At 45.0% G+C, this 24,066-nt stretch overlaps 1 protein-coding gene across 4 annotated transcripts in view; it reads left to right on the top strand.

The window, feature by feature from the left end:
• Positions 1-24,066, top strand: part of FRMPD3 (FERM and PDZ domain containing 3) — a 172,252-nt gene that overhangs the window by 32,693 nt on the left and 115,493 nt on the right. For 2 of the 4 annotated variants that reach the window (XM_084870428.1, XM_084870432.1), the window contains exon 2: positions 22,913-22,987. The exons of the other annotated variants lie outside the window; for them this stretch is intronic. The gene's annotated coding sequence lies outside the window, so the exon portion shown is untranslated. The remainder of the gene's footprint in view (positions 1-22,912; positions 22,988-24,066) is intronic. 4 annotated transcript variants of the gene reach the window in all.

Raw genomic sequence — 24,066 nt, 5'->3', positions numbered from 1 at the left:
CCTAGAGTATGAAGGTACCACTGCTGACAGGGTCTGAGGGTCAGTTTAGAACTCAACAAACAGAGCCATCAGGGTGTGGTCCAGGCATCTCCACTCAAACCATGTGACAAGCTGTAATTTGTAGGGATCATTTTGTCTCTGCTAATGCTTTGGTAGACCTGCCCAGCTTGAACCCTACCAAGGCCTCATCCCGCCTCAAAAGATAGAAGGGCTTTTGACTAACCCTCCTAATACACAAGGGAAAGGGACAGAGATTTAATTTGCATTTTCCTTTGGCCAGCATGCCTGGTGTCTACATTAATCACAATAAAGGATAAATTCTTCCAAGAGAATAGAGCAAGCTAGTGAGAAGGAGAAGGAGAAAAAGAGAGGGAGGGAAGGAGGAAGGGAGGGAGGGAGGGAGGGAGGAAGGGAGGGAGGGAGGAGGAGAAGAAGAAGAAGAAGAAGAAGAAGAAGAAGAAGAAGAAGAAGAGGAGGAGGAGGAGGAGGAGGAGGAGGAGGAGGAGGAGGAGGAGGAGGAGGAGGCAGCACTGGGGCCTAATGGGAGGGGAGCTAGTTGGTCAGAAAAGAACTGGCCAAAATGAACCTTGATGAGCTCTCACTTCATTTCCTGGGTCTCTTGGACATCAGCCTCTTGAAAATTCTTTTTCCTTCAAAGTCATGTTTGATGGCTATGTTCCAAAATAATGTAGTCTGGGACTAAAAAAAAGTCAGGGTGTGGCTCAGTTAGTTGGAGCATTGCCCTGTACACCAAAAAGGTTGCAGGTTCAATTCCTAGTCAGGGCACATACCTATGTTGTGGGTTTGATCCCTGGTTGGGGTGCTTATAGGAGGCAGCCAATCAGCGTTTCTCTCTCTCATAGATATTTCCCCCCCTTCTCTCTCTCTCTCTCTCTCTCTCTCTCTCTCTCTCTCTCTCTCTCTCTCTCTCTCTCTCTCTCTCTTTCCTCTCTTCCTCAAAATCAATTTAAAAAAAAAAACATATCCTCGGTGAGGATTTAAAAAATAGAAATCAGGCTGTGAATAGGGCCCAATGCATGTAGCATAACAAATGAATGCAGCTGAGAAATCAGAGAGACAAGACTAGGATAGAATATTAGAGATTATTTACTAGTTCAAGTTCCTTCCTATTTTTTTCTTAAATTCCTTCCTAATTTTATACATAAGGAAACCAAGACTCTTTGAGGACCCAAGTCCACCCAACTAATTAATCCAGATGGAACCCCCGAATCCTAATCCAGTCCTTTTAAATAAATCATAACACACATTATGCTGGCAAGAAAAACCCATGAGCTGAGAATTCTTTTTCTCTCAAACATCTTTGAAGGTGGAACTGACAGAAACTCAGTCTTAGAAAAGGCCTGTTCCTCTTCCCTCCTATTTTATCCAGCAAGGTGGCTATGCTCTGGAGTCAGGCCAAGCTCCAGTAGGTCCCGGAGCTGTCTCCAGCCTGCTCCCTCTCCCTCTCCTTTGTCAGCAAAGGCTTCCTGGAAAGGCCACTCTGAAATGAAGATAATGTCAGTGAAGTGCTTGTTAGTAGGTAGCTGCTGGGTGACTACAGGCTTGGCCATCTCCCTGTTCAGAGACTTTTGACTGGTGTTGCACCTGATCCAATTCCTCCTACATTCAACACTGAGCAGAAGAGTCATTATATTCTGCTCTGCGGCCCATGTTTTTACCTATCTGAGCTTCCAGGGCCACATAATACCCTATTAGGTAGCTGCATGGAGCTAACCTTAGGGCAGGAATAGTAAAGGATTTTCAGAGTCACAGACCCTCAGAACAGGAAGGAATCTGGTCTTCCCCCAAAGTATAGGTAGGGAAACTGAGGATTATAGTCACAATAATGCAACCTAGTTTCCACTTTAGAGCAGAGCATGAGGGAACAGGGTCCTTAAAGAGTTTGCTTGCATAGTAGTACCAATACAATTGGGCAAGGTAGGTTAAGTGGATGGTTAAGTGGGGGGCTCTCGAGGTGGGGAGTCCATGGCAGAGGTTGGGGGATGCAAAAGACACAAGTGTTACTTTTACGACGGAATAAAACACAGTAAAACCCAAAAGTTGTAAAGTTCTTGATGGACAGAAGTACCTGGAAAATAACTTCTTCACAAAGGAAGAGGCATCTCCATCTTGACTTCAGAATGTAGCTTCCTGCTAGTCTGGTACCCCAGCCTGAGTTGCTGTTGTCTCTGTCCAGATACTGAGCCCTCTCCTTGCTTCCAAACCAATGAGGATGGGATGTAGGCAAGACTTTTAGAAGCTCAGTCTCCCTGAGTCAATATGGAGGAGGAGCGGAGTTATTTGCTGCAATCAGGGCCACTACGTACAGTTGTGCACTTTGTGAATTGCATAAAGGTGCTTGGCCAAGGAGGTAAGTAGGGGCAGAAATATGGCCCATGTTCTGCTCCTCAGACCAGATGAAAAATGAAAGGATACATTTTTCATCTGATGAAGTTATATTGTTCATGGGGCTATGTTCACCCAGATAAAGTAGGTTTTGCTAAGCTTTTACACAAAGGCACTGAATAGAAAGTAGCTCTGGCTGCCACTAGCCATTGGCTGCCACTAGCCTTGGCTCTCATGCTCTGTGGTGACCCATCCCTAAGCTCCTGAGTTCCCCACTGAGGGTCTTTCCCTCCTTTCATACCCCCTGGTCCTGGGTTTATTATTCTTTTTAAAAATATATATATTTTCTGATTTCAGAGAGGAAGGGAGAGGGAGAGAGAGATAGAAACATCAAAGATGAGAGAGAATCATTGACTGGCTGCCTCCAGCATGCCCCACACTGGGGTGAGCCTGCAACCTGGGCATGTGCCCTGACTGGGAATTGAACTGTGACCTCTTGTTTCATAGGTTGACACTCAACCACTGAGTCACAGTCTGGGCCCAGGTTTGTTATTCTTGCCAGTCAACTTCTGAACACAAGGGCAATACATCCAGTGAGGAGGGTCTCTTGTAGCCTGGAGCCCACCTCATGAAGACTCCCCAATTTCTGTGTTCTCTCAGATCTGCATTTTCTGCCCCTGTGTTCTGCCCACCTGTTTGGCTCAGCTATCACATCTTGGATACCTGTTCTCTTCCTGGTAGTTTGATTCCAGTATTTATCTGAATCATGACTCTGCTGTGACCCCAGTTTTCTGTGCCCTGCCATCCCAGTTGCCCCTATGTTGTCAGTTGTTGTAGTAAGAACATATCTCCTAAACCAATGGGGCTCGTCCAGAGCTTACCAGTTCACTCTCCCTCCCTGCCTGCTCCATTTAGATGGAGCCTCCTACAGATACTTTTCACTGCCAAGAAACACATATGTGGGATGGACATGGAGGACAACAGTGGTCAGGGTCTCTCTGCTGGATTGCTTTATCATATCCACATCCTGCTGTGTCCAGACCCTCACCAGTAACCCACCCTGTCCTTTTGGGATGTAGAGAAGGGGCTGTGGCAAGGCCAGGAACAGGTAGGAACCCATGTGGTTTTGGGGGAAGAGGGACAGATTGGTCCTTTTGGCTGTTCTTAAAGTGTCCCTTCCCCTACTTCCTGAGGGCATAGGCCCAAGGCTTCCAAATGAGCTCATAGGGCCCTCCCAGATGCCAGCAGATCATGGTGCCAGATGGGTTTGAAGCAAACTGCCCAAGAGAGTTCTGCTTGAGAAGAAAGGAACTTCAGGTCAAGATCAGCACTGGGCCAGCCAGGTAGGAGGTGATAGAGAGGTGTCTGGGTTCTGATAACCTCTCCACTCTAACAGGGAGGCCAGCATGTTCTCAGCTGAGTCCCTTCTGTTGAGGACTAGCAAAAGCCCTTGAAACAAGAAGAATGTGAATGGAACAGCTAAGCATTTTCCCTCTCTGCTTCCTCCCTCCTCTCTAAATCCCAGAGCTGGAAGGAGCCAGACAGTAGAAGGGGAGGGGAAGGAAAGCAGAGGGCCTGCCATCAATCTCCTGCCCTGAGAGCTGCGTCATCCCTGGCTCCTGCTTGACTCCCCTGGGGCAAGCGGGGTGGGGAGCTTGGTGTGGGTCCTGGCCAGGAGGAACAAGGGGGAAACACACACACACACACACACACACACACACACACACACACACACACACACGGCAGTCCCACTACTGGGTCTTAGAGCCAGAACCAGGGCCAGGTCAGAAGACTGAGGTGTCTATCCAAGTATATAATGAAGCCCAGCAAATCAGGGTCCTTTAGGGAGTGTAAGGACCAGGGCAAGTCCAACTCCAGATAGAGACAGGACAGGGAACAAAGCTTTGTAGAGTACAACAATGGTCTTTCTGCTGCCTCTTAGAGAATAGATGATGCTGGTTTCCCCACTGCCTGCTTCACTACCACCTGCTACTTCTCAGCTTAGTCTACTCCCCAGAGGTGGGTGCAAATTCCAAAGGATAAAATTATCTAAATGAGAAGATCTGGTCATGCAAAGATGTGAAGTTAATAAAGAAGAAGGAACCCCAGGTCAATTTGCTGTCAGAAATGTCTACTTCTTGGTTCTTTAACACTGTTGGAAAGAACCACACACCTTGGAAGAATCTCCCAATTTAGTCATGCCAGTGACCTAGGTCAATCAAGTAATTTGGTGAGGTGGGAGGGAAGTGGAAAGTGCCCTGGAATGGAAGAGCTTCTCCTGACATGGAGCTTGGGTTCCTCTGTTGGTGAGGCAGTTCTTCGGGAATCTGTTTTAGGACTGTGGTGGGTCTTTGCAAGAACTTGTCAGTTGAGATTTTTCTCAAGGGAGGGGGATGAGGGGGAGGGCAGGGGAAAGGTTAAAGCAGAAAAGAGAATTCCCAAACAAGCATCTCTCAGCCTCTTAAAAGGATCTTGAACCAAATTAAATGTTTAGTCATGTTCTGCTGTAGTGGCTTAAAATATAGTTTAAATTTTGGTCAATAATGATAGAAAACATGCACATTCCTTACTAGATTTAAATGGTTTACTAGATTTTTAAAAGCACCATAGTTCTGTGTTCAACAAGAAAGGAATCTGAGTTCTGTGAAATTATTCAGCAAATTAACAGATTTCATTCTGATTGAGAGTTTGCAGTCTACTTAATTCAAGTTCCTGCCCCTGAGTAAGTTATCCTGGGAAATGGGAGCTGTGACCACCTCCCACTGGTAGCCTCTGGAGCCTCAGGCTCTTTGAAGCCTCACCTTATCTCAGGTTATTGCCCCAGTATGGAGGGCAAGAGCCTAGGGAGGGAGGGGTACAGGGGAAAGAGAATTATTCCTCCTTGGTCCTATCCTGCTTAATGGTTATCCCACTTATTTATCACATTTAGCTTTAGGAGGAGTGACAGGATGATCCATCCCTCAGGCCTGGGCCTATAAAAACCAGGGAATTGACACCTGCATCTGCCATTCTCTGCCTTTGCCTTCTCTGGCTGAGGCTAAACTGCCATTAAAATGCTGACTCCTGCCTGTTCGTGATGGAGTGAGCTTTTAACAGAGTAGCTTGTCCTGTGAAGATTATTTTATTCAGAGCTGCATAAAATGCTGGAGGGATAAATAATTTGAAGGGCTGCGGAGGAGTGGAGACCAAGACATTGAAAGGCTAGATATGAGAAGAGAGAGCTCCGTGAGCCTGGGATATGCCTAGTTAGGGGTGTCGAACTCAATCAGAGAAGGGGCCAAAATCTAAAATCCAGCCTAAATCACGGGCCGAATGGTTTACTGAACAGTCATAAACTGACAATGTCATAAACTGACAGCGGAGTGCAGTGATGACAGCGCGGTGCGGGCCACATTGCAAGGCCTGGCGGGCTGGATTTGGCCCGCGGGCCTTGTGTTTGACACATGTGGCCTAGATCTTTCCTGGATACCATCTCCAGTTAACCTGAACAATGGGCCAAACTGTTCCAGATATTTCTCAGATGTGGAGCTCCAATAATCAGCTTCGAGGGTAGCCATCTACCCACATGGTATGCTTTGAGAACCTTTACACATCCCTTCCACCACAAAACATGTTCTCTGTGCTTTGTCATAATCTCTGTGTCAAGGCCTTGTCCTCTGAACATCCTTGTTAAAATGTACATTTTCTTTTTGTCTGAGAAAAGTTTTCATATATCAGATTCATTGACTTTTACCTGTCAAAAACAGGTTTACCAAGAAATGGGTTCCAGGGCAAATAATGATCGATGGGAAGGGGAGAGAGGATATATTTGCTACAGGGTGAAATATAATAGGTTAGATAAATTGGGAGTCATAACTGCTTGGGCAAGAAGGAAGAACTAGACAGCTGAGGAGGGAATCAGACAGTTGGCATCAGTTAGAACCCTATAATCCAGGTGTCCACATGGTCTCCCTTGCCCTGCAGATCAAGATAAGATTCCTCCCAAATACATGTCCTTCCAGATATCCACATTCCCAGAGAAGGCCTTCCTTCTCCTGTCTCCCATGGCTGGCTGCAAACACTTCCTTCTGAGAGTGTTCCATCTAGATTAGTGGTTCTAAACCTTAACTGCTCCTTGAGAATCACTTGGGGAGCTTTTAGAAGAATTGATGCCAGGCCCCACCCCAGAATAATTACATTAGAATCTCTGGGGGGAGGCCCCAGGGGCATCTTGGGTTTTTAAAAGCTCCCTTAGGTGATTCTAATAGGCACAAACAACATAAAATGTAAAGTAATGAGTCCTGGACTAAAGGAGCCCTTGGTCATTTCCCCAGCTCCCCTCTGTCTCCTCCATCTACTCCTCTCCCTTTGCTCCCTCACAGCCCAAAAATTCTGTTCATTTTCAACACCCAGTGTTAAGTTCTTGTCTTAGCTCCTACCTACCCATGCTGTCAAGGCAAGCATCTTATCAAATTCTTTTCCTAAAGGCAGTCCCAGTTCTCTCCTTAAGAGGGATGCTTGTGTCAGCTGGTGAGATGATTGAAATTTCACCCCAAATCCACATAATTTTGACAAGGACCCTAGATGGCCTTATTGTTTTATCTCCAATGGCTCTGAGAATCATCACAGACACACTGCTATTTCTATCCAAAGATGAAGGGCCCACATCTTGCAGGGGAGGCCCAAGTTGGCAAAGCATTTGGAGAGTGACTGTCTGTGTATCCACTTGAGAAGTCTTTGTGTACATGTGGGTGTCTAGTCCTTATGGCTGATTTTCAAATTTGGCCTGTTTGCAGACTGATAGGACTTTCCTAAATGCAGAGAAAAGCGTCTTTGATTCATGACCTGTATATATATATATATATTAGAGGCCCATTGCACAAAAAGATTCGTGCAATAGGCCTTCCTTCCCTTGGCTTCCAACACCAGTTTTCCTCTGGTACCCGGGACCCAGGCCTTCACTCTGGCCAGAGTCTGCCACCTTCGCTGCAGACTCAGGCCAAAGTCTGCTGTCTTTGCTGCAGATTCCGGAGTTGGCAGTCTTAGTCTTCCTTGCAGCCCCCCTGGTGCCACTCCTGTAGAACCCTTCACCCCAGCCTTCCCTCTCACAGCAGGTGTCCTGCCCCTGCTCAGCCACTCTGCACCTGGAGCAGCTGGGTGGCCGCCATCTTTGTCCTTCTAATTTGCATATCCCCTCCTGATTGGTTGGTGGGTGTAGTTGAATGATGGTTAATTTGCATGTCTCTCTTTTATCAGTGTAGATACTGCTGCTACCAAACTACTTTGAGTTGATAATGTGATGTTTTATTCAGTGGATATTTATTGGGCACCATCATATGCCAACTACTGGCTGAGGTACTTTGGAATTGATGATGATCCAAACCTGTATGCCTTGTATTATAGTCTATTGGGCTTTAGTAATATCTTTTTTTGAACTCCTCTTCTTGAACTAAAATACACTAATAAAAAAACCACTTTAAGCTCTGAATCAGAAAGTTCTGTGCAATGGAAATTCTCCACAAACAGGTGGGTTTCTGTATATGGGCCTGAACTCTTTATTTCTTTTTTGTGTGCATGAAATAGTAATGTGTGAAAAGTCACATGGTATGTGTGTAAGCCTTTTATGGACCTCTGGTTTTCAGAAAGGACTGTGAGGGCACCTTGACTCCTGAAACTTTGCTTCCCAGAGCTCTGTCAAGTTCTCAAACAGAACAGTGGATCGCTAGCTAATTGGCTAATAGCTATCGGCGCTTACAATAGGCTTGCTACTTCACATGCATCATTTTATTCCATCCTCACAACAGTAAGAGAAGTAGAATTATTGTCCACATTTTACAACTAGGAAAGCTGCTCACCAATTTTTTGTTAGCAGTGTCAGGATTCAAACCCAGGACTATCTGACCCCAGAGCCTTTTAAAGCTCACCACCCTCTGATGCCAACTGCCAAGGCATAGCCTAGAGAAAGCATGCTCCATCATCAATAAAAATATCACCACTATTGTCATAGTTATGGTCATAGCCATTGTCATCCTGTCATATAAGTGATCATTTGTCAAGCACTATTTTGTGCCAAGCAACTGCACTAAAATGTTTATAATAATCATATAAAAGACTACAGAAATATCCCCTCATCCACAGTTTCATTTTCCATGGTGTCAGTTACCTGCGGTCAACCAAAGTTTGAAAATATTAAATGGAAAATTCCAGATATAAATAATTCATAAGTTTTAAATTGTGTACTGTTCTGAGTAGCATGATAAAATCTTGTGCCATCCTGATCCGTACCACTTGAGATATGAATCATCCCTTTGTCCAGTATATGCTACCTGCCCATTAGTCACTTAGTAGCCATCTCGATTATCAGATCAGTTGTTCTGGTATCACAGTATTTATGTTCAAATAACCCTTATTTTGCTTAATAACTGCCCAAAGAGCAGGAGTAGTGATGCTGGCAACTCAGATATGCCATAGTCACAAAAGTGCTTCCTTTAAGTGAAAAAATATGCAGGAAAAATGTGTGTGTGTGTGTGTGTGTGTGTGTGTGTGTGTGTGTGTGGTTCAGTACTATCTGCAAGTTCAAGAATCCACTGAAGCTTTTGGAATATATTCCCTTTAGTTAAGGAAGGATGACTGTAATGCTAATACAGTTAACAGTTACTGGATTCCTATTATGTGTCAGGCACTATCCTAACCACCTTACCAGGATCTTCCTAATCATTCCTCACCATGAGCTGTGAAATAGATCCTATTCTTAACCCTATTTTAGAGAGGAGAAAACAGGTTTATACAGGCTAATTTATCCCATGACCTCACAGTTAGTGAGTAGCAGTGCTAGGGTGTAGCCTCTGTCTGACTCCAGAACCTGAACACCTGTGCTGCACTGCCTCCCACATCAGAGGTTCCCATCTCTCACTTTTTTCCAGTTTGGGGGCACTGCCTGTCACTGGCTTCTGATAATTGGAGAGCTCTCTTGGACCCATCTGCTCACTGGGATAAGGGCTGGAGGCCACCATAGGTGTGAGCAGTTGCCCTCCTACATAAACTGACAACCCAGACTCTTGTCCATCTGGCAGCCAAGGCCATGAGAATGGGAAATCTGCTCAGAGAGGGCCTCACAGCCAAACAACTTGTACAGCAAAAGTTTGGGAAAATACATACCCTGTTTCCCTGAAAATAAGACAGTGTCTTATATTAATTTTTGCTCCCAAAGATGCGCTAGGTCTTATTTTTAGGGGATGTCTTATTTTTCCATGAAGAAGAATACGGTACACATTTATTGTTAAATAAAAATTACCTGTATACGGTACGGTAGTACGGTAGTTGTCAACACAAACCAGACAAACTGTGAATCCTACAGTATCAAGAATTTACTCATTTATTCAATGACAATCATGTCATCATCTTCTGGAACATCATCATAACAATCCAATTCCTGAATTTCCTGGTGAATTTCTTGTGACTCCATTTCTTTCAGAATCAGTGGACCAAATCTCTCATGTTTAGCCTAGGGGGGGGCTTATTTTTTTGGGGGGGTGCCTTATATTTCACTCAGAAGGAAACCTGTAAGTAGGTCTTATTTTCGGAGGATGTCTTATTTTTGGGGAAAAACAGTAGCTGAGACCTATACAGGCAGAGGTCAAATAAACAAAATGAGTATTTTCTTTGTGTTTTCTTCCTGCTCATTCTACAGGATCAGACTTTGTAGAGTATTTTTCTCTCTTCATTGTACTTCCATGCCCACTACCATCTCTTGTTGATGCTTCCTTCCTCATCTCCCCAACTATCTTGAGTCCTTTACCTTCTGTCTACTTTCAGTGTCATTACCTCATCATCTCATTTCATTCCTCTTTCAAAAATGCCTGCTCCTCTCTGCTCCAGACCTCTTCACCTTTTCCAGCTTTCATTTTAGCTCAAGTTACATTAGGTTGTACAGCACTTTGGAAAGTGATAAGGCAGGTTGGTAAATAGAGTTTTATGTTATTTTGCTGTCATTGAGTTTGGAGTCTTTGAAAACCAATGGCAGTTCACAGCCCTGGCATACCTTTGTCTCTGCAGGGCTATTAACTAGCCCTAGATGAGGTCTGTGGCTATGACCCAAATGTGTACTTCTCAGATGATGCAGAGTCACTCCAGGTAGGGTAGTATCAGCTTGAGCATCACTTCCCAAATTGGCTTCCACAGTACCCTGAATGTGAGAGATTAGTAGATACCATAGGGGAGAAAAGGGTTTCTGGGTACAATTGAATTTGACAAATGCTGAGTTAGATAAGCTAAACTTTACTACAGGGTTTCATAGAGCCCTTAACATACTAATGAGAATCATGAATCTTCAAGAGCACATTTAGAGCCTTGCCACCCAAAGTGCGGTCTGAAGATTGGCAGCCTAGGCCTAGGCATCACCTGAGAGCTTGCTGGAAATGCAAAATCTCAAGCCTTCACTGCAGACTTTCTGAGTCAGAATCAGCATTTGTAACAACTTCCTCAGGTAATTAGTATTCACGTTAAATTTTGAGAAGCACTGATTTACAGTACTTGGCATTTCTAAAACATTTTTGTCCATGTAACCCCGTTATGGAGTCTCTTCTAGGATTAGTGTTCCCTGCAACATACTTTGAGGAAATACAGTTAACCCTCCAAATCTTCGGGTTTTGCATCCTCGGATTCAACCAACTGAGGATTGGAAGTATATTTCTAAATCCCCAAAAGGTTCAAAAAGCCAAGCTTGAATTTGCAATGTGCCAAGCACTATGCTGAATCTACATGAATGAAGTGATGTGTAAGCCCAACTGCTGAAGCCTTAATGTGATTGATTACTACACCATTTTTTAGTATTTGCACATAGGCTACAGATTTGAGCTTCTTCTGATTTTGCTATCTGCAAGGGGTCCTGGACCCAGTCTCCCCAAAGATACTGAGACTAAGACTGAGATACTGAGACTAAGACTAAGATACTGAGTCTATACTAAGACTGTAAAGCCCTTCATAGGAATTTCTCATAGTCCAGAAACTCCATAGAAAGGCATTAGTCAAAGCAAAATTACAAACTTGGGGCTGATTCATTATACGTTACCCAAAACCTCACTATTCAGAAGTTTCATGTCTTACTTGAATGTCTCCCTATATCCCCATCCCCAATTATTTCCTGGGGCATTTTTAAGCTGTGCTTTTTCATCTGTTCTCTGGCCCAGATCAACCTGTTTGTTTTTTAAATCCAGAAGCTTCGCCAGAGGATTAGAGCTCAGGATCCAAGCCTATAAAGAAGGTTGCATGGCGTCCTGCTGTAGAACATTAGAAAGGCAATTTTATAGAAGTTTGGGAACTTTTCAGTCCAGTGTGTTCTGTTCTGCTAAGCAGTTGTTTTTCTTTTAGGCCTTTAAGCTATTGTGCCAAATATCAAAATAATACTAGCTATTTTGTGTTCAGATCTTGAGGCTCATTTGGGGGCACTGTTAATATTTTATAAGAAAATTTTCATTCATATTTGTGATTTTCAAGTGTGTTACTGCATTGCATTCATAAACATGATTTTTATTACATCTCAGGGCCCCATTTTTTTCTCCTCAGAGAAACATATCTCCAGTTTTATGTTAAAAGTTAAATGGAAAATAGACTTTGATATGTGAAAATTTGATTTTCAAGAAACTTGTCAGGCATACAACTATTCTGTATGGTAAGGTGCTGACATGCCCAAGCTCTAGCTAGTACATGGTCGAAGCTATCAGCAAGGTTTCTTGGAGGTTGTCAATGAAAACCTTCTTAGTGGCCACTTTCAAAGGCTGGCCAAGATTGTCGTCTGCTCAGAGTGCAAAAAGAGAGGGTGACATAAGCAGCAGGGTGATATTTAGAGCTGTGTGAAAATGAAAAAGATATATGCCATTAAGCCCCTCAACCTAGAAGTTGCCCTCTCTGGGTTTAGAAAGGTACTTTTGACCTCTCCAACATTCCCATGGGAGCAGAGTAAAGAGAGAAGGAGACCATGAAAACACCTCCTCATACTGGATCAGAAGATCCAAGGCTTCCGTTAAATTTCCCACCCACATAATGATGCTGGCAATGCTGCTGTTCAGAGCCCATCACTTTATAGCTAATGCAAACACACCTGGAAGAAGTACCCATTTTCTCTCTACTGACAACCCACAATTGATGCATTCAAGAACTTTTCTTGCAAGAAATATTTGCCTTTCAGGGGACCCAAGGCACACTAATTGTTCGCTATAGTTTATAATGGGTATGAATGAATAATATCAGCTACCATTTCTTGAGCATTTTTACTATATGCCAGGCACTGGCCTCAACATTTTACATGCATCATCTCATTTAATTTTCCCAATACCTGATTATCTCCATTTTAAAATTAAGGAATTTGAGGCTCAAAGATGTAGGTGACTTACCCAAAGAAAGGCTGAATCAGGAGGCAAGCCCAGATGCTTGAGATTCCCACATTGTGCTCTTTATTCCTTAGGCTGAGGAATTGGCTGTGCTGACAGAGAGCACTGGAGAGGCCCTAAATTAGGGAATGGGGCAAATGGGTTCTGAAGGAGGCAAAAGGAAAAATGAGAGGGTTGAAAAGTGGCAGACACATATGTTTGCCTCACAATTTTGCCTAGAACTAGTCCTGCAAACCAACAAGGTTAAAGTGGTCCTCATAGGCCACTTGGCGATCTAATGACAGAGTCCATTCCTGAATCCACCTCTATACACACAATTATTCATATACATTCTGAAACTGTTCCTATAACACCGATCTCCCTGGGCCTTTGCACATGCTATTCCTTGTGCCTGAGAGGCTCTTCCCAGATAGCTATGAGGCTCAGTCTCTCCCTTCCTTCAGGTCTTTGCTCAGTGACACCTTTTCACAGAGGCCTTCCCTGACCACCCTATTTAAAATTGCAACCAATCATACCCAATTCCTTGATTCATTTTTCTCCAAAGCACTTACCATTCTTTAAAATAGCATATAATTTTACCAGTTTATTTGCTTATCACTAGAATGCAAACTCCCTGTGGACAGAAAATTTTATCTCTTTTGTTCAGTGCAGTATCCCCAGTGTGGTAGCTCAACAAATATTTATTTAAGGAAGGATTGAATATGCAAATAGCTTTATACATGGTTCCCTACCCTAGTCCTATCTAAAGAGACATACAGGTCTTCTGAGCTAAAATTGAAGATGAGGAGATAAGAGAATGAGTTACTTCATTAGTGAGTGGATGTGAAAGGGGAGTTCTCTATGCCCACAGTTTCCAATCTGAATAAAGCCAAGGACCCATATTCTGGACACCTCTTGATAGCAAATTTTCTCTTAGTATCTGTTGCTTGAGAAAAACATGATGACCACAAACTATTGTGAATGTATGATAGTCTACAAATGAATTTTTTGTTAATAATTATGACATCTGCCTAAAGTTTGGAAAATAATGGTACATACATAGATGTTTTAGAAAAGTGCTGAAATGCCTACTCTCTGGCATCTATCAGCTAGAGTTTGATTTCTGACATTGACACATGTTACCAATGTGATCTTGAGGAAGGTGCTAAGATTCTGCCTCAGTGTCTTCATCTGCAAAATGTGGCTATTAATAATACCAAGTTCACAGGGATGTAACAGAGTCAGTGAGATATTGAATGTCAAGCTCATGTAAGGTTCCCTATATGTAGTAAATGCACCTCACATAGAAGCTGTTCTACTCTTCCTCTTCCTCCTCCTTATCATTCTCCTCCTCCTCCTCCTCCTCCTCCTCATCATCATCATCATCATCTTGCATTATCCATAATGATGGTGATGATATGGTGTACATAACCCACAATAACACATTATTGTGAATTATTCAAGGACAATGCTTCAAAAATGTATGCATGTGCATCCCTCTTGCAATAATGCTGCAGTCCCTAGGGTCCTGGACCCATGGTTGTGGGGACCAGTATGGTGGACACTAAATGTTGTTGGCAATCAAAGAAGAGGAGTTGGCAGCTGGGTGAATAGGGGAATTGGTGTGGTGAGAAGGGAAGGTAGACAAGAGAATGACCACAGGCACCATCTTGGAATGGTTCAATTCATGCATTCAGAGAGAAAGCCAGCAGCTGCACACGAGGCCTTGTTCCCTACTTAGCTAAAGGTTGCTTAGGAAGACAAAGTTAGTTATTACCGAATGACCCTGGTATAATGTTCAAGTTTTTTTTTTTATCACTTCCAAGTTTTAGCAAGTTTTAGCTCTTCAAGAGGTAAGGCTGTTTCTATCAACACCCTGTCTGGCCTTGCATTGTGGAGAATTCTGAGTTCCAGATGGTAGCCCATTAACAGCAGGTTGGGTCTGCAATACCAAGAACAACCAGCTGTGGCATTAGAGAGAGCTAAGCTGGGAGCAGTAGTGGGTAGGGCCTGGGGCAATGATATTCTTCTCCCTGGCAATTCATTACTTCCCCCTGCAAAGCAGGAAGCACAAGGCAGATTAACCAGGGAATTCAGTGAGCCCTGGTGGTTTAAGAGATCAAGCAATAAGGAGGTCGATGATGGAGCTCCATGTAGGGGTGGGGTGGAGAGGAATGGCCACCCACAAGGATAAACATTATTGCCCAGAAACCTGTCCACCCATGAAAAAAGCACACAAGCTGTGCCCATAGGCTGATGTGATTTTTTTTTTGTCACAAATTGGAAATAGAGCCAACTAAACTTCACCTTCCCAGGGAAGAAACAGGGAACCCCAGCTTTCGATTTTATTTTAGGAAGCTGATCTTTCTGGAAAGACAAAAACTCTAGTGGTATTTGAAAACATGCTACAAGGAGGCTTTTTCCTGACCTTCAGGTGGAAAGATCAAACTCTTATGCAAGTCCTGAAACCAAGGATCTTAAAAAGATAGCTTTGTCAGTCCTGGGCAAATTGGTTGGGGCCCTCTCCCCATTTGTCTTGGAAGCCTTGACTCCATTCTGGTCAACATGTAAGTGGACAATTTGTAACTGTCAAGTCCCTTTCTGGATCTGATGGGGAGTTCTGCTCTGGGGCCTCATTTGCATAGACAAATGCAGACTGGCATCTGTCAGCTTAGCATCTCAAGCCAAGGAGCTGGAGCAGTGGCAGGCAACCTTCTGGGCAAATACCCTGGATATTGGATTCAGAAATGACAGTGTCATATTGGGGCTTATTTGCATAGGCTTATCAGGTTAATTACTACAATGTCTCCAGGAACTTGAAAATCCTTGAATTCTTATGCAACCAGAATGCTCAAAGTCTGTTGCTATGAAACTTGGAGTGTAAATTACCATGAATACCATTAATCTGTTCACTAGGAGGTTAATTTGCAATTTGTTGGCAAATCACATGTGGGTCTTATAGCAAGAGTGTGGGTGGTGTTTTTGTGCCAACATGTGGCCCCGCCTGTGTTTCTGGATCTGTATGTGTGTCACACACACACACATCCATATAGCATTGGGATTGGCACTCTGTGGGAGTTCACATCCTGGGTATTCTCACTGTTCCCCAGATCTCACCTGGCTCTTCTGGCACATCCTGGGTCCTAAGGAATGTGCTCTCAGTGTTGGAGAGCTGCTGTGCCTAGCAGTCCTTGGCCCACTGCCAGCTTATGAGACTAGCTCCTCCTGAGGTGAGATCGCAAAGGGTTCCATTAATTCTTTAGAATCATCTGGATTTTCTGAAAGATTCTCTTTCCCATTAATGGCTCTCAAGTTATTTTTGCACTCAGGCAGGTTGCTCCTGGCAAAAGAACTCAGATTGTCTACAGCAAACGTGTTGCAAGTTTGACATGCTTGGGAAACAGGACAGTGAAGTTGCATTAGGGTAAGAGATGGTGACATGGACCACACTGGTGGGAGTAAGACAAAGAAGACTGCTGAGCAGGGCTCTGGGGCTTCCATGGTTACCTTGCACTATTGTTAATGGAGGGTGGCAATTATGTAAATTTCACCCTAGCTGAGTTAGTCTACTCTCTCATAAAAGACAAGTACTTATAACAAAGTGAGAAAAATCCCCTCCTGAGTTAGGGAACAAGCTATGGGTGTGACTGAAGGGGCACTGAAACCCCACTCACACATAAATAGTTCTGCAGCTAGCCTCCTAGTGCTGGAAATACACTTTGGATGGAGGCATAGGAGATTCAAGTATATTGCCTGGGAAGAAAGCAGGGCCTGAATGAAATAGGTACACAAAACATCTCAGTTTTGATTCTCAGTAGGGATCCCTCAGGGAATGGTCAATGTTTGGGGGGACCCCAGAACAGCCTGAGGGATGGAAGTTCATGGGTCTGTCACAGTGAAGTGTTGTTCCAAGGCACAAGGCACAAGGGCATACTAAAGGCTCCCAAAATAGTCACACCCAGCTATGTTACAGGTGAGCCTCATAAAAGGCCTAGGAGAGGAAAAGGTTGAGGGCCATTCAGAAGCAGACTTAGGAGGTCTGATGGTAACCAGGAGCCCCCAAAATGTGGAGGTTAGAATGTCCTCTTGAACCTTTCTCTTTCCCACAACCCCATTCTCCCAGTTCATTCAACCATCATTGACAGAGTACCTATTCTTGTCCCAGACACTGGGGATACAGTGTCTTGGACTTTTGCCCTGCCCTATGTGAAATCACATTTAGGGTTGCCAGCTAGGATTTTTAAAGAGAAGCCAGAAATACTGATTCTTACATGAAATCAAAGGATTTTTAAGTGTTAGCAATGAATTTTTTTAAAAATTGAAAACAATCTGCAAGCCAAATAAGATACATTGACTTGTTAGCTCAGAGACCTTTGCATAAATAACTTCATCTCTTGAGCCTCAGTTTTCTAATATACAAAATAGGGATACTATTAATACCTACTTCAAAGGGTATGAGGATTAATGAGGTCACAGAAGTGAAATGCCTGTTACTCAGTAAGTGATTAACACATGATAGCTATTAAGATGATCATTATGTTCCAATCTCTTACCTGTGGAGCATCTCTTTCTAGGTGACTGGCATGAAAGTCTCTACCTTTCACCTTCAGAGAGACCCCATGCCTTATTCAGGGAAATTTAGCTCCACTTTTGCCAGCAGAAGATACTAAAAATAGCACAGAGCAATTGGCCTGTATGTATATTTGGGGACTGCGGTTCCTTCCTTCTGTCCTTCTGCTCTCCCTCCCTCCCTCTCTCCCTCCCTCCCTCCCTTCCTTCCTACATATTTTTATTGATTTCAGAGAGGAAGAGAGAGAGAGAGAGAGAGAGAGAGAGAGAGAGAGAGAGAGAGAGAGAGAGAGAGAGAGGGAGAGAAACATCAATGAGAGAGAATCATTGATTGGCCTCTTGCACGTCCCCTACTGGGGATCCAACCTGCAACCCAGGCATGTGCCCTTGATCCGAATCAAACCGGAGACCCTTCAGTTCACAAGCCGACACTCTACCCACTGAGCCAAACCGGTTAAGGCCAAATTTCTTTCTTTATACTCCCTTCGCACAACAAACCCAGTGCTGACTGATTTACAAAGACAGTCTGGGGCTCGGATGGGCTGAGGAAGTCTTCAGAATGATCTCCTTCAGGCAAAAAGGAGGAAACTGAGGCAGAGTTCACATACTACTCTACCTTCAATTCCTATGGGGGGCACCTAAGACTTTTAAGAAAGTTCTCAGCTGCTAAAGCTTTTATGCTTTCATCTATTATTTTTGTCTCTGCCTTTCAAGCAGTGGTTCTCACCCCTGGCTGCACATTAGAATCACCTGAGCAACTTTTAAAAAATACCAGGGCAGGGACCTTACTCGCAGAGTTGCAAACAAAATTTTATATGGGTATGTGTGCATTCATGCAGTTTTCTCAGGACTTGATTGGGGCCTTAAAGGGCAGTGTCAAAGAGAAGTGCCATAAGCATGTGGGTACTATGGGAAAGACCTGTCATTCTAGGTCTGCTCGGCCATCACACAGTATCTATCTGCACAAACAGACCTTTTCACTTCTGGTTTTCTCACCCATCCCACAGCAGTCAGTAATCACACCTGCCTTTTTTATGGCAGTTATGAGGATGTACTGAACTACTAAAGCATGTAGAAGAAAGGGCTTTGAAAAAGCCCAACCCCCCCTCCTCCACAGGGGATGACCCTTTATTACAAAGTTAAGGAGGGTGTGGGTGGGGAAGTAACAGAGGCAGCAGGGAGCACTACACATCAAGAAAAGGCCATGCATGTTAACAAAGCAGCTCACAAATGAGAGCAAATTAATACAGGGCCCAGCGAGAACAGAACATTCACACTGCAGGGGCAAAGCACCCATTGGAACAGTTAGGCCTTGGCAGGAAAAAGGAAGTAGAATAGCAGAGAGAGGAAGACAGAGACCAAGTGAGGGGAGTTTTCAATGCTAGGGAGGATTGCTTTGGCTAAGAGAAGAAAAGAAGGGAAGGGGTCAGCCATGAAGGAGGGAAAGAAAATTGTGGTACGTATCCTCTCTGAGCCTGGGGAGCAGGACTAAGCACCTGACAGCCATTGGCGGTGAAAACCAGTGGGGGGTACAGAATCACTGCCCTGCCTGGTCAGACAAGAGTGGTGTCATCCTCTGTCAACTGGATCCAGACTTCAGGGCAAAGGGTCACAGGACAGCTGCTGCTGACTACAGAGCCAGCCCCCACCCCCTGATGCCTTCTTTGCTTTCCTTGTATGAAATAATCAGGTCCCACCTGACTCAGAGGCAGAGCATGAGGCATACATCAATTCAGAAAGTCCTAGTCAAATCTTCAGGGAGAAATAACCTGGGAAGAAATGGCCCTAGAACTAGAGCAGTGTCCTGGAGGGTCTCTACAGGGCCAGACATTAACCTTTTGGTTGCTGGATTGGAAGGCACTGTGGACAGTTGGAAGACACTCCGGGAGTCTTGGGTTAACAGCTGCTTACTGATAACTAAGTCAGATATGAATAAGTATGATGGTGACACAGGTGTTCATGTGGAATGTCAGACCTGATTCTGGGACAGCTGGAATCAGTCCTGGAGGGTATAGGGAATTTGCAGGTAGATAGTTAACCACTGGAGACCTAAAGAGTCCTGTTTGCAAGATGGGATGAGGGACAACGAACAACTCTCCCAGTTGTTCTCTAGCAAAGGTGGGTCAGGCACTGACTACAATTGTTGAATAGCAGTACTAGGCTCATACCCATAGTGCCAACCTTTCAAACCCTTCTAAATCCCATGCATACACAGTGCCATGCCCAGTGTCCTGGAATGGGGGTCCAATCTGGAGGGAACTTCAACCTATTTCAGTGTCTTATACCCTAGAATATGAGCCTATTAGAACAGGAAGGGTCCCTGGAAATTAGCTAATCCAGTGTTCTCTATTGACATGGGTAACCAAGGCATAGAAAGGGAAAGTATAGGCCTTACATATAATTAGTGCCAGAACTGGGGAAAGCAGGAAAGCGAAGTAAAGAAGCCCAGCTGTTGGCCAGGGCACCTTCAGCCATCAGGTCTCTACTACCAGCCTGATGTATTTCTTTGCTATTATTCCAAGTCTTCATTATAGTTGAGGGGAAAATGCCAGAATATCCCCAGGGCAAGCCTTACACATAGGTAAACATAATATGATCAAATATGTTTCCTCAATGGCCTGTCATTGTGCCTGAAATTTTACCATCAATGATTCATTCCTTTGGAGCTTAAAGCTATCTAGTCTTTCAAGGGGATAGAGATGGGAAATTTATTGATAATCACTGAAAGAAAAGCTTTGCAAATTGGACTCAGGTTATATAGCTGAGGGACACCAGCAGCAGCTGGCCCAGGGAAGAAGATGAAGGATAAGGTGGGCATGGGAATTCAGGATGAGAATCTGAATCCAGGGCCTCGGTGGGGCAAGGAAGGGGTATTTGATACACCCACACCCAATGCTTTCATTATGCCATGGCTGGAGCACACATTTCCTCAGGAGACTGTACTATATAACCTGGGAGGCCTCAGTCACTGGTATGTGGCCCACACTGGGGAGAAAGAGCAGGAGAGTGAAGGATAACATCAGGCTGTCTTCAGTAGCCGCAGGGGCACTTTATTAAAAGGAGCAGCCTGTGCTAGATAGATGCAACAAGGGAATCTATGAAGACATTGAGAGGCGCCTCAGCAGCAAGATGAATGGTCTCTGACATTGCCAAGGGAGGCTGGGTGTGGAATCTGTCTGTTCTGCACTTCCCCCCAGGGACCTGCTGGCTGAAGGTGCCCTGGCCCACAGCTGTACTTCTTTCTGTCGCTGCCTCTGACTACCATTTTAGTACAGCTCCAGAGCTGTGCAGTGCAGCTTTGGGTTTGGCTGGCCATGGTGCTCAGGCTCTGGCTGTTTCGCATGCGCTCTAGCATTTTTTATATCAAAGGGACTTTAGGGTTATAAACTAATAGGGAGGGGGAAAGAAAGGAAGGAGGCTAGTGGGTAGGGAAGGGTAGGGAAGAGTTCTGGTAATTTGGGGCTTTGTCTTGAAGCTGTATTTGCAAAGCAAGAATGATACTGTAATTTAAGGTTGTAGATCAGTTTCGGGTGGCTTGCAGAGAGGATTAGAGCAAACTAGAGACCTTTCCAGAGGCTCCACTAGTTTTGTTGTAAGATCTCAGCTAGCTGGGTCCAACCCAGAACCCCTAGCTTCTGAAAAATAGAGCATCCACCTTCAAGGCCACCTTCTACTACCTGACCTGAGCCCTGTGGTTCCTGAAGGGGTATCTCTGGGAGCCTCAAGTGGTTTTCACCCAGACACATGCAGTCATGGACTTAGGTGGGCTCAGGTGGGAGGATAATGTTAGTGTTCCCAGTAATTAGAGACCCAGAGCCAAGATTGCCACACTGGTTCCACTCAAGTCCCCTAAACAATCTCCCTGGCTTAAGGCCAGGTCGTCCTAACCTAGATGTCATGGACACTGTTGAGGGAGGATGGTATTTCATAGAGCAGAGACTCTTGCCCGGGTGTAGGATCAGTGATTCAGGGAAGATGAAATTCAGTGCAATGAATTTAGGAGAGTACAGGATTTCTTTTAAGCTTTACTTTCCAGTAGCCCCTTCCTACCTTGGAAACAGATTAATCCTTGCCATTTGTCTAGTGGCTTTATACTTTTCAAAGCACCTTCTCGTCCATTATCTCCATTGAGCCTCAGAAACACCCCCATGAAGTAGGACGGGAAGGTGTTATTAGCCGTCTGTGTGTGTGTGTTTGTGTGTGTGTGTGTTTAATATATTTTATTGATTTTTTTATAGAGAAGAAGGGAGAGGGGTAGATAATTAGAAACATCGATGAGAGAGAAATATCGATCACCTGCCTCCTGCACACTACTCAGGATGTGCCCACAACCAAGGTACATATCCTTGACTGGAATCGAACCTGGGACCCTTCAGTCCACAGGCTGATGCTCTATCCACTGAGCCAAACTGGTTAGGGCTATTAGCCCTGTTTGACCAACAAGAAAACTGAGGTCCCAAAAGAAGACATGACTCATCCAGGATCACATATCTATTTAGTCAAAGAACTGGAACTTAATATGTGTTTCCTAATTTCCAGCCCTGTGTGCTTTCCACCTCCCATGTAGACTCCCACACAGAACCATGGTAGTGCCAAGCACCTAGCACTATGCCTAGCATTAGTAGATGTTAATAAATATTTACTAAATGAATAAATAAATGGATAAGCGGGGGGGGGGGGGCAAGGTAGGAAGAATACAAGTCCTGAAACTGCTCTTTTATTTTATGACCAGAAGAAAAAAAGCAGGAATATTCCGTTATTTCATCATTTTAACTGGGAAGGAAGAAGAAATCTTACCCATTTCACAGATATCATTGTCAAGGCAGGGAGGTTGAGGTAGCTCCCACAGAGAAGCCACAGGACTTAATTTCCCACCACAGCTGCCGTCCACTCATCCTTTAAAGAGGGTGATGAGGGCCCTCACTCAAGTACCTTGAAGGAGCCTCTGCACTGCATCTTGACCCTCCCACCATAACCCAGATCTCACAGGCTCAGTGCCTGTCTCGTGGATGGCACCTGGACCCAGACTATCTCCTATTACACTTTGTGTCTCCTGAAAGGCCTGGCACATGTATCCCAGGGACCCACCTCCACCTTCATGCCACAGATCCCAGCCTCACTGAAAAGGGGTTGCCACTGTCTCTGGTCCTGCCAGAAAAATGGGATAACAGGAGGTGGAGACAGGGGTCTTCGAATGTCTTTTTGTGGTAGCACAAAAGTGACAGGCAGCTGCCAGTTTGAGATCCCTCTGGTTTCCAATCTTGGCCCCCCTCCGTGTATCTAGGACTATTTGCTTTGCTCCCCTGAGCCTTGGTTTTGTCTTCTGTACAATGGGGAGGACGCTGGGGTGAGAAAATGGATGTAAAGCACAATGCCCAGTAGGTGGATTATCCACCAGTCTGTGTCCGTGCAGCCCTCCCTCCTCCGCTGCCAGATCCTCCGCGGGGGGCCGTCCAGTGTAGGGGGAGGGAGAAGCTCCTCCGCGGTGGATTGCAGGCCTGCAGAGGCAGCAGACGCCTGTTTACCAGCTACCTCTCTAGTTCGCCACTTCATTCCAGGCACTGGGCTGAGCCAGTTGTCTCCTTCTTTAAGATTCTGGTCACAGCAGGGGCTAGGTTTCTAAGGCAGGCGTGATCTTTCTCTTCCTACAGACGCCACCGCTGCCGTGGGCTCTGGGCACAGCCAGGGGTAGCACAAGGGGAACGCGGCCTGGAGAGGCCTCAACAGTAAGTACCGCGCTCAGAGCAGTCCGGTTTGGGCTCACCTGGGAAAGGGCCAGAAAGCGGGGCTAGTGGCTGAGGCTGCAATCTGTGGGGTAGGAGGATCCTGCCGGCCTCTCAAAGTGACTCAGGGCAGCGCCTGCACAGGCCTCTTGGCGCCTGCTGTGGATGGACTGAGTTGGCACCTCAGGAGCCTATGTCTCCCTACCCCCACCCCCAGTTCCCAAAGAGGCCTTCCAGTAGTCAGGCCACCTGCGGGTGCTTGGTGGTGCTTCTCTAGAGGAAACTGGAAGACAAGATGAACAGGGCTTGGGTTTTGTGTGCCCATAGGAAAGTGGAGGGGTGAGCAGGAAGCTTGCAGCTGGAGGGAGCAGCCAGGAGAGCTAGAAGTCTGGAGGGCAATAGAGGCGACCACCAGCTTGACTAGGCTCCACACTCCTCCCTCCCTACCCGCCCCCCCAACCTCATCCCTAGCAGGGAATCCTATGTTGAAAATGGGGGGCATTCTAATTACTGTCTCCCAGTGCCTTAGCCTCTCTAGGTCCACAGCACCCTGGCTGGCCTGCCTTCACATGCATGCATTAGCGTTCCCTGGGCTGAGAAACAAGCCTACCCTATGAGGTGGTGCATTACTTATTTAAAAATAAAAGAAAACCTTGGCAAGTAGGAATATGCAGGTGCATACCTGTCACTTTTTTTTCTTGAGCTGTGTACAATTCAAGCGATGGGGGCACCTGAAATCACAAAGGTGAGTTTGTAAAAGAATTTGTATACAGTAAGAATGGTATCTGGCATACACTCATTGCTTTCTGTATGCCAGGCATAATTTTACCTGCTTTACTTGCATTATTATCATATTTAATCTTCACAACAACCCTGTGAGGTAGATCCTGTTTTTATCCCAATTTTACAGATGAGAAAATTGATGTACAAGTTGAGAGGTGAAAAAACCCAAGGTCCCACAGCTATTGAGACGCAGAGCTGGGATTTCTATCCAATCTTACTCCAGCATCCCCGATGTTAACCACTAGAAATAGGATAAGTTGTCTTTAATGGAGTAGTCAAATAGAGTTTGCTTTCCCTAT

The sequence above is a fragment of the Pipistrellus hanaki genome, assembly GCF_964339955.1.
Source record: "Pipistrellus hanaki genome assembly, chromosome: X".
NCBI lineage: Eukaryota > Metazoa > Chordata > Mammalia > Chiroptera > Vespertilionidae > Pipistrellus > Pipistrellus hanaki.
The sequence above is the reverse complement of the archived record's forward strand: the minus strand, read 5'-3'. Positions and strand labels throughout refer to the sequence as shown.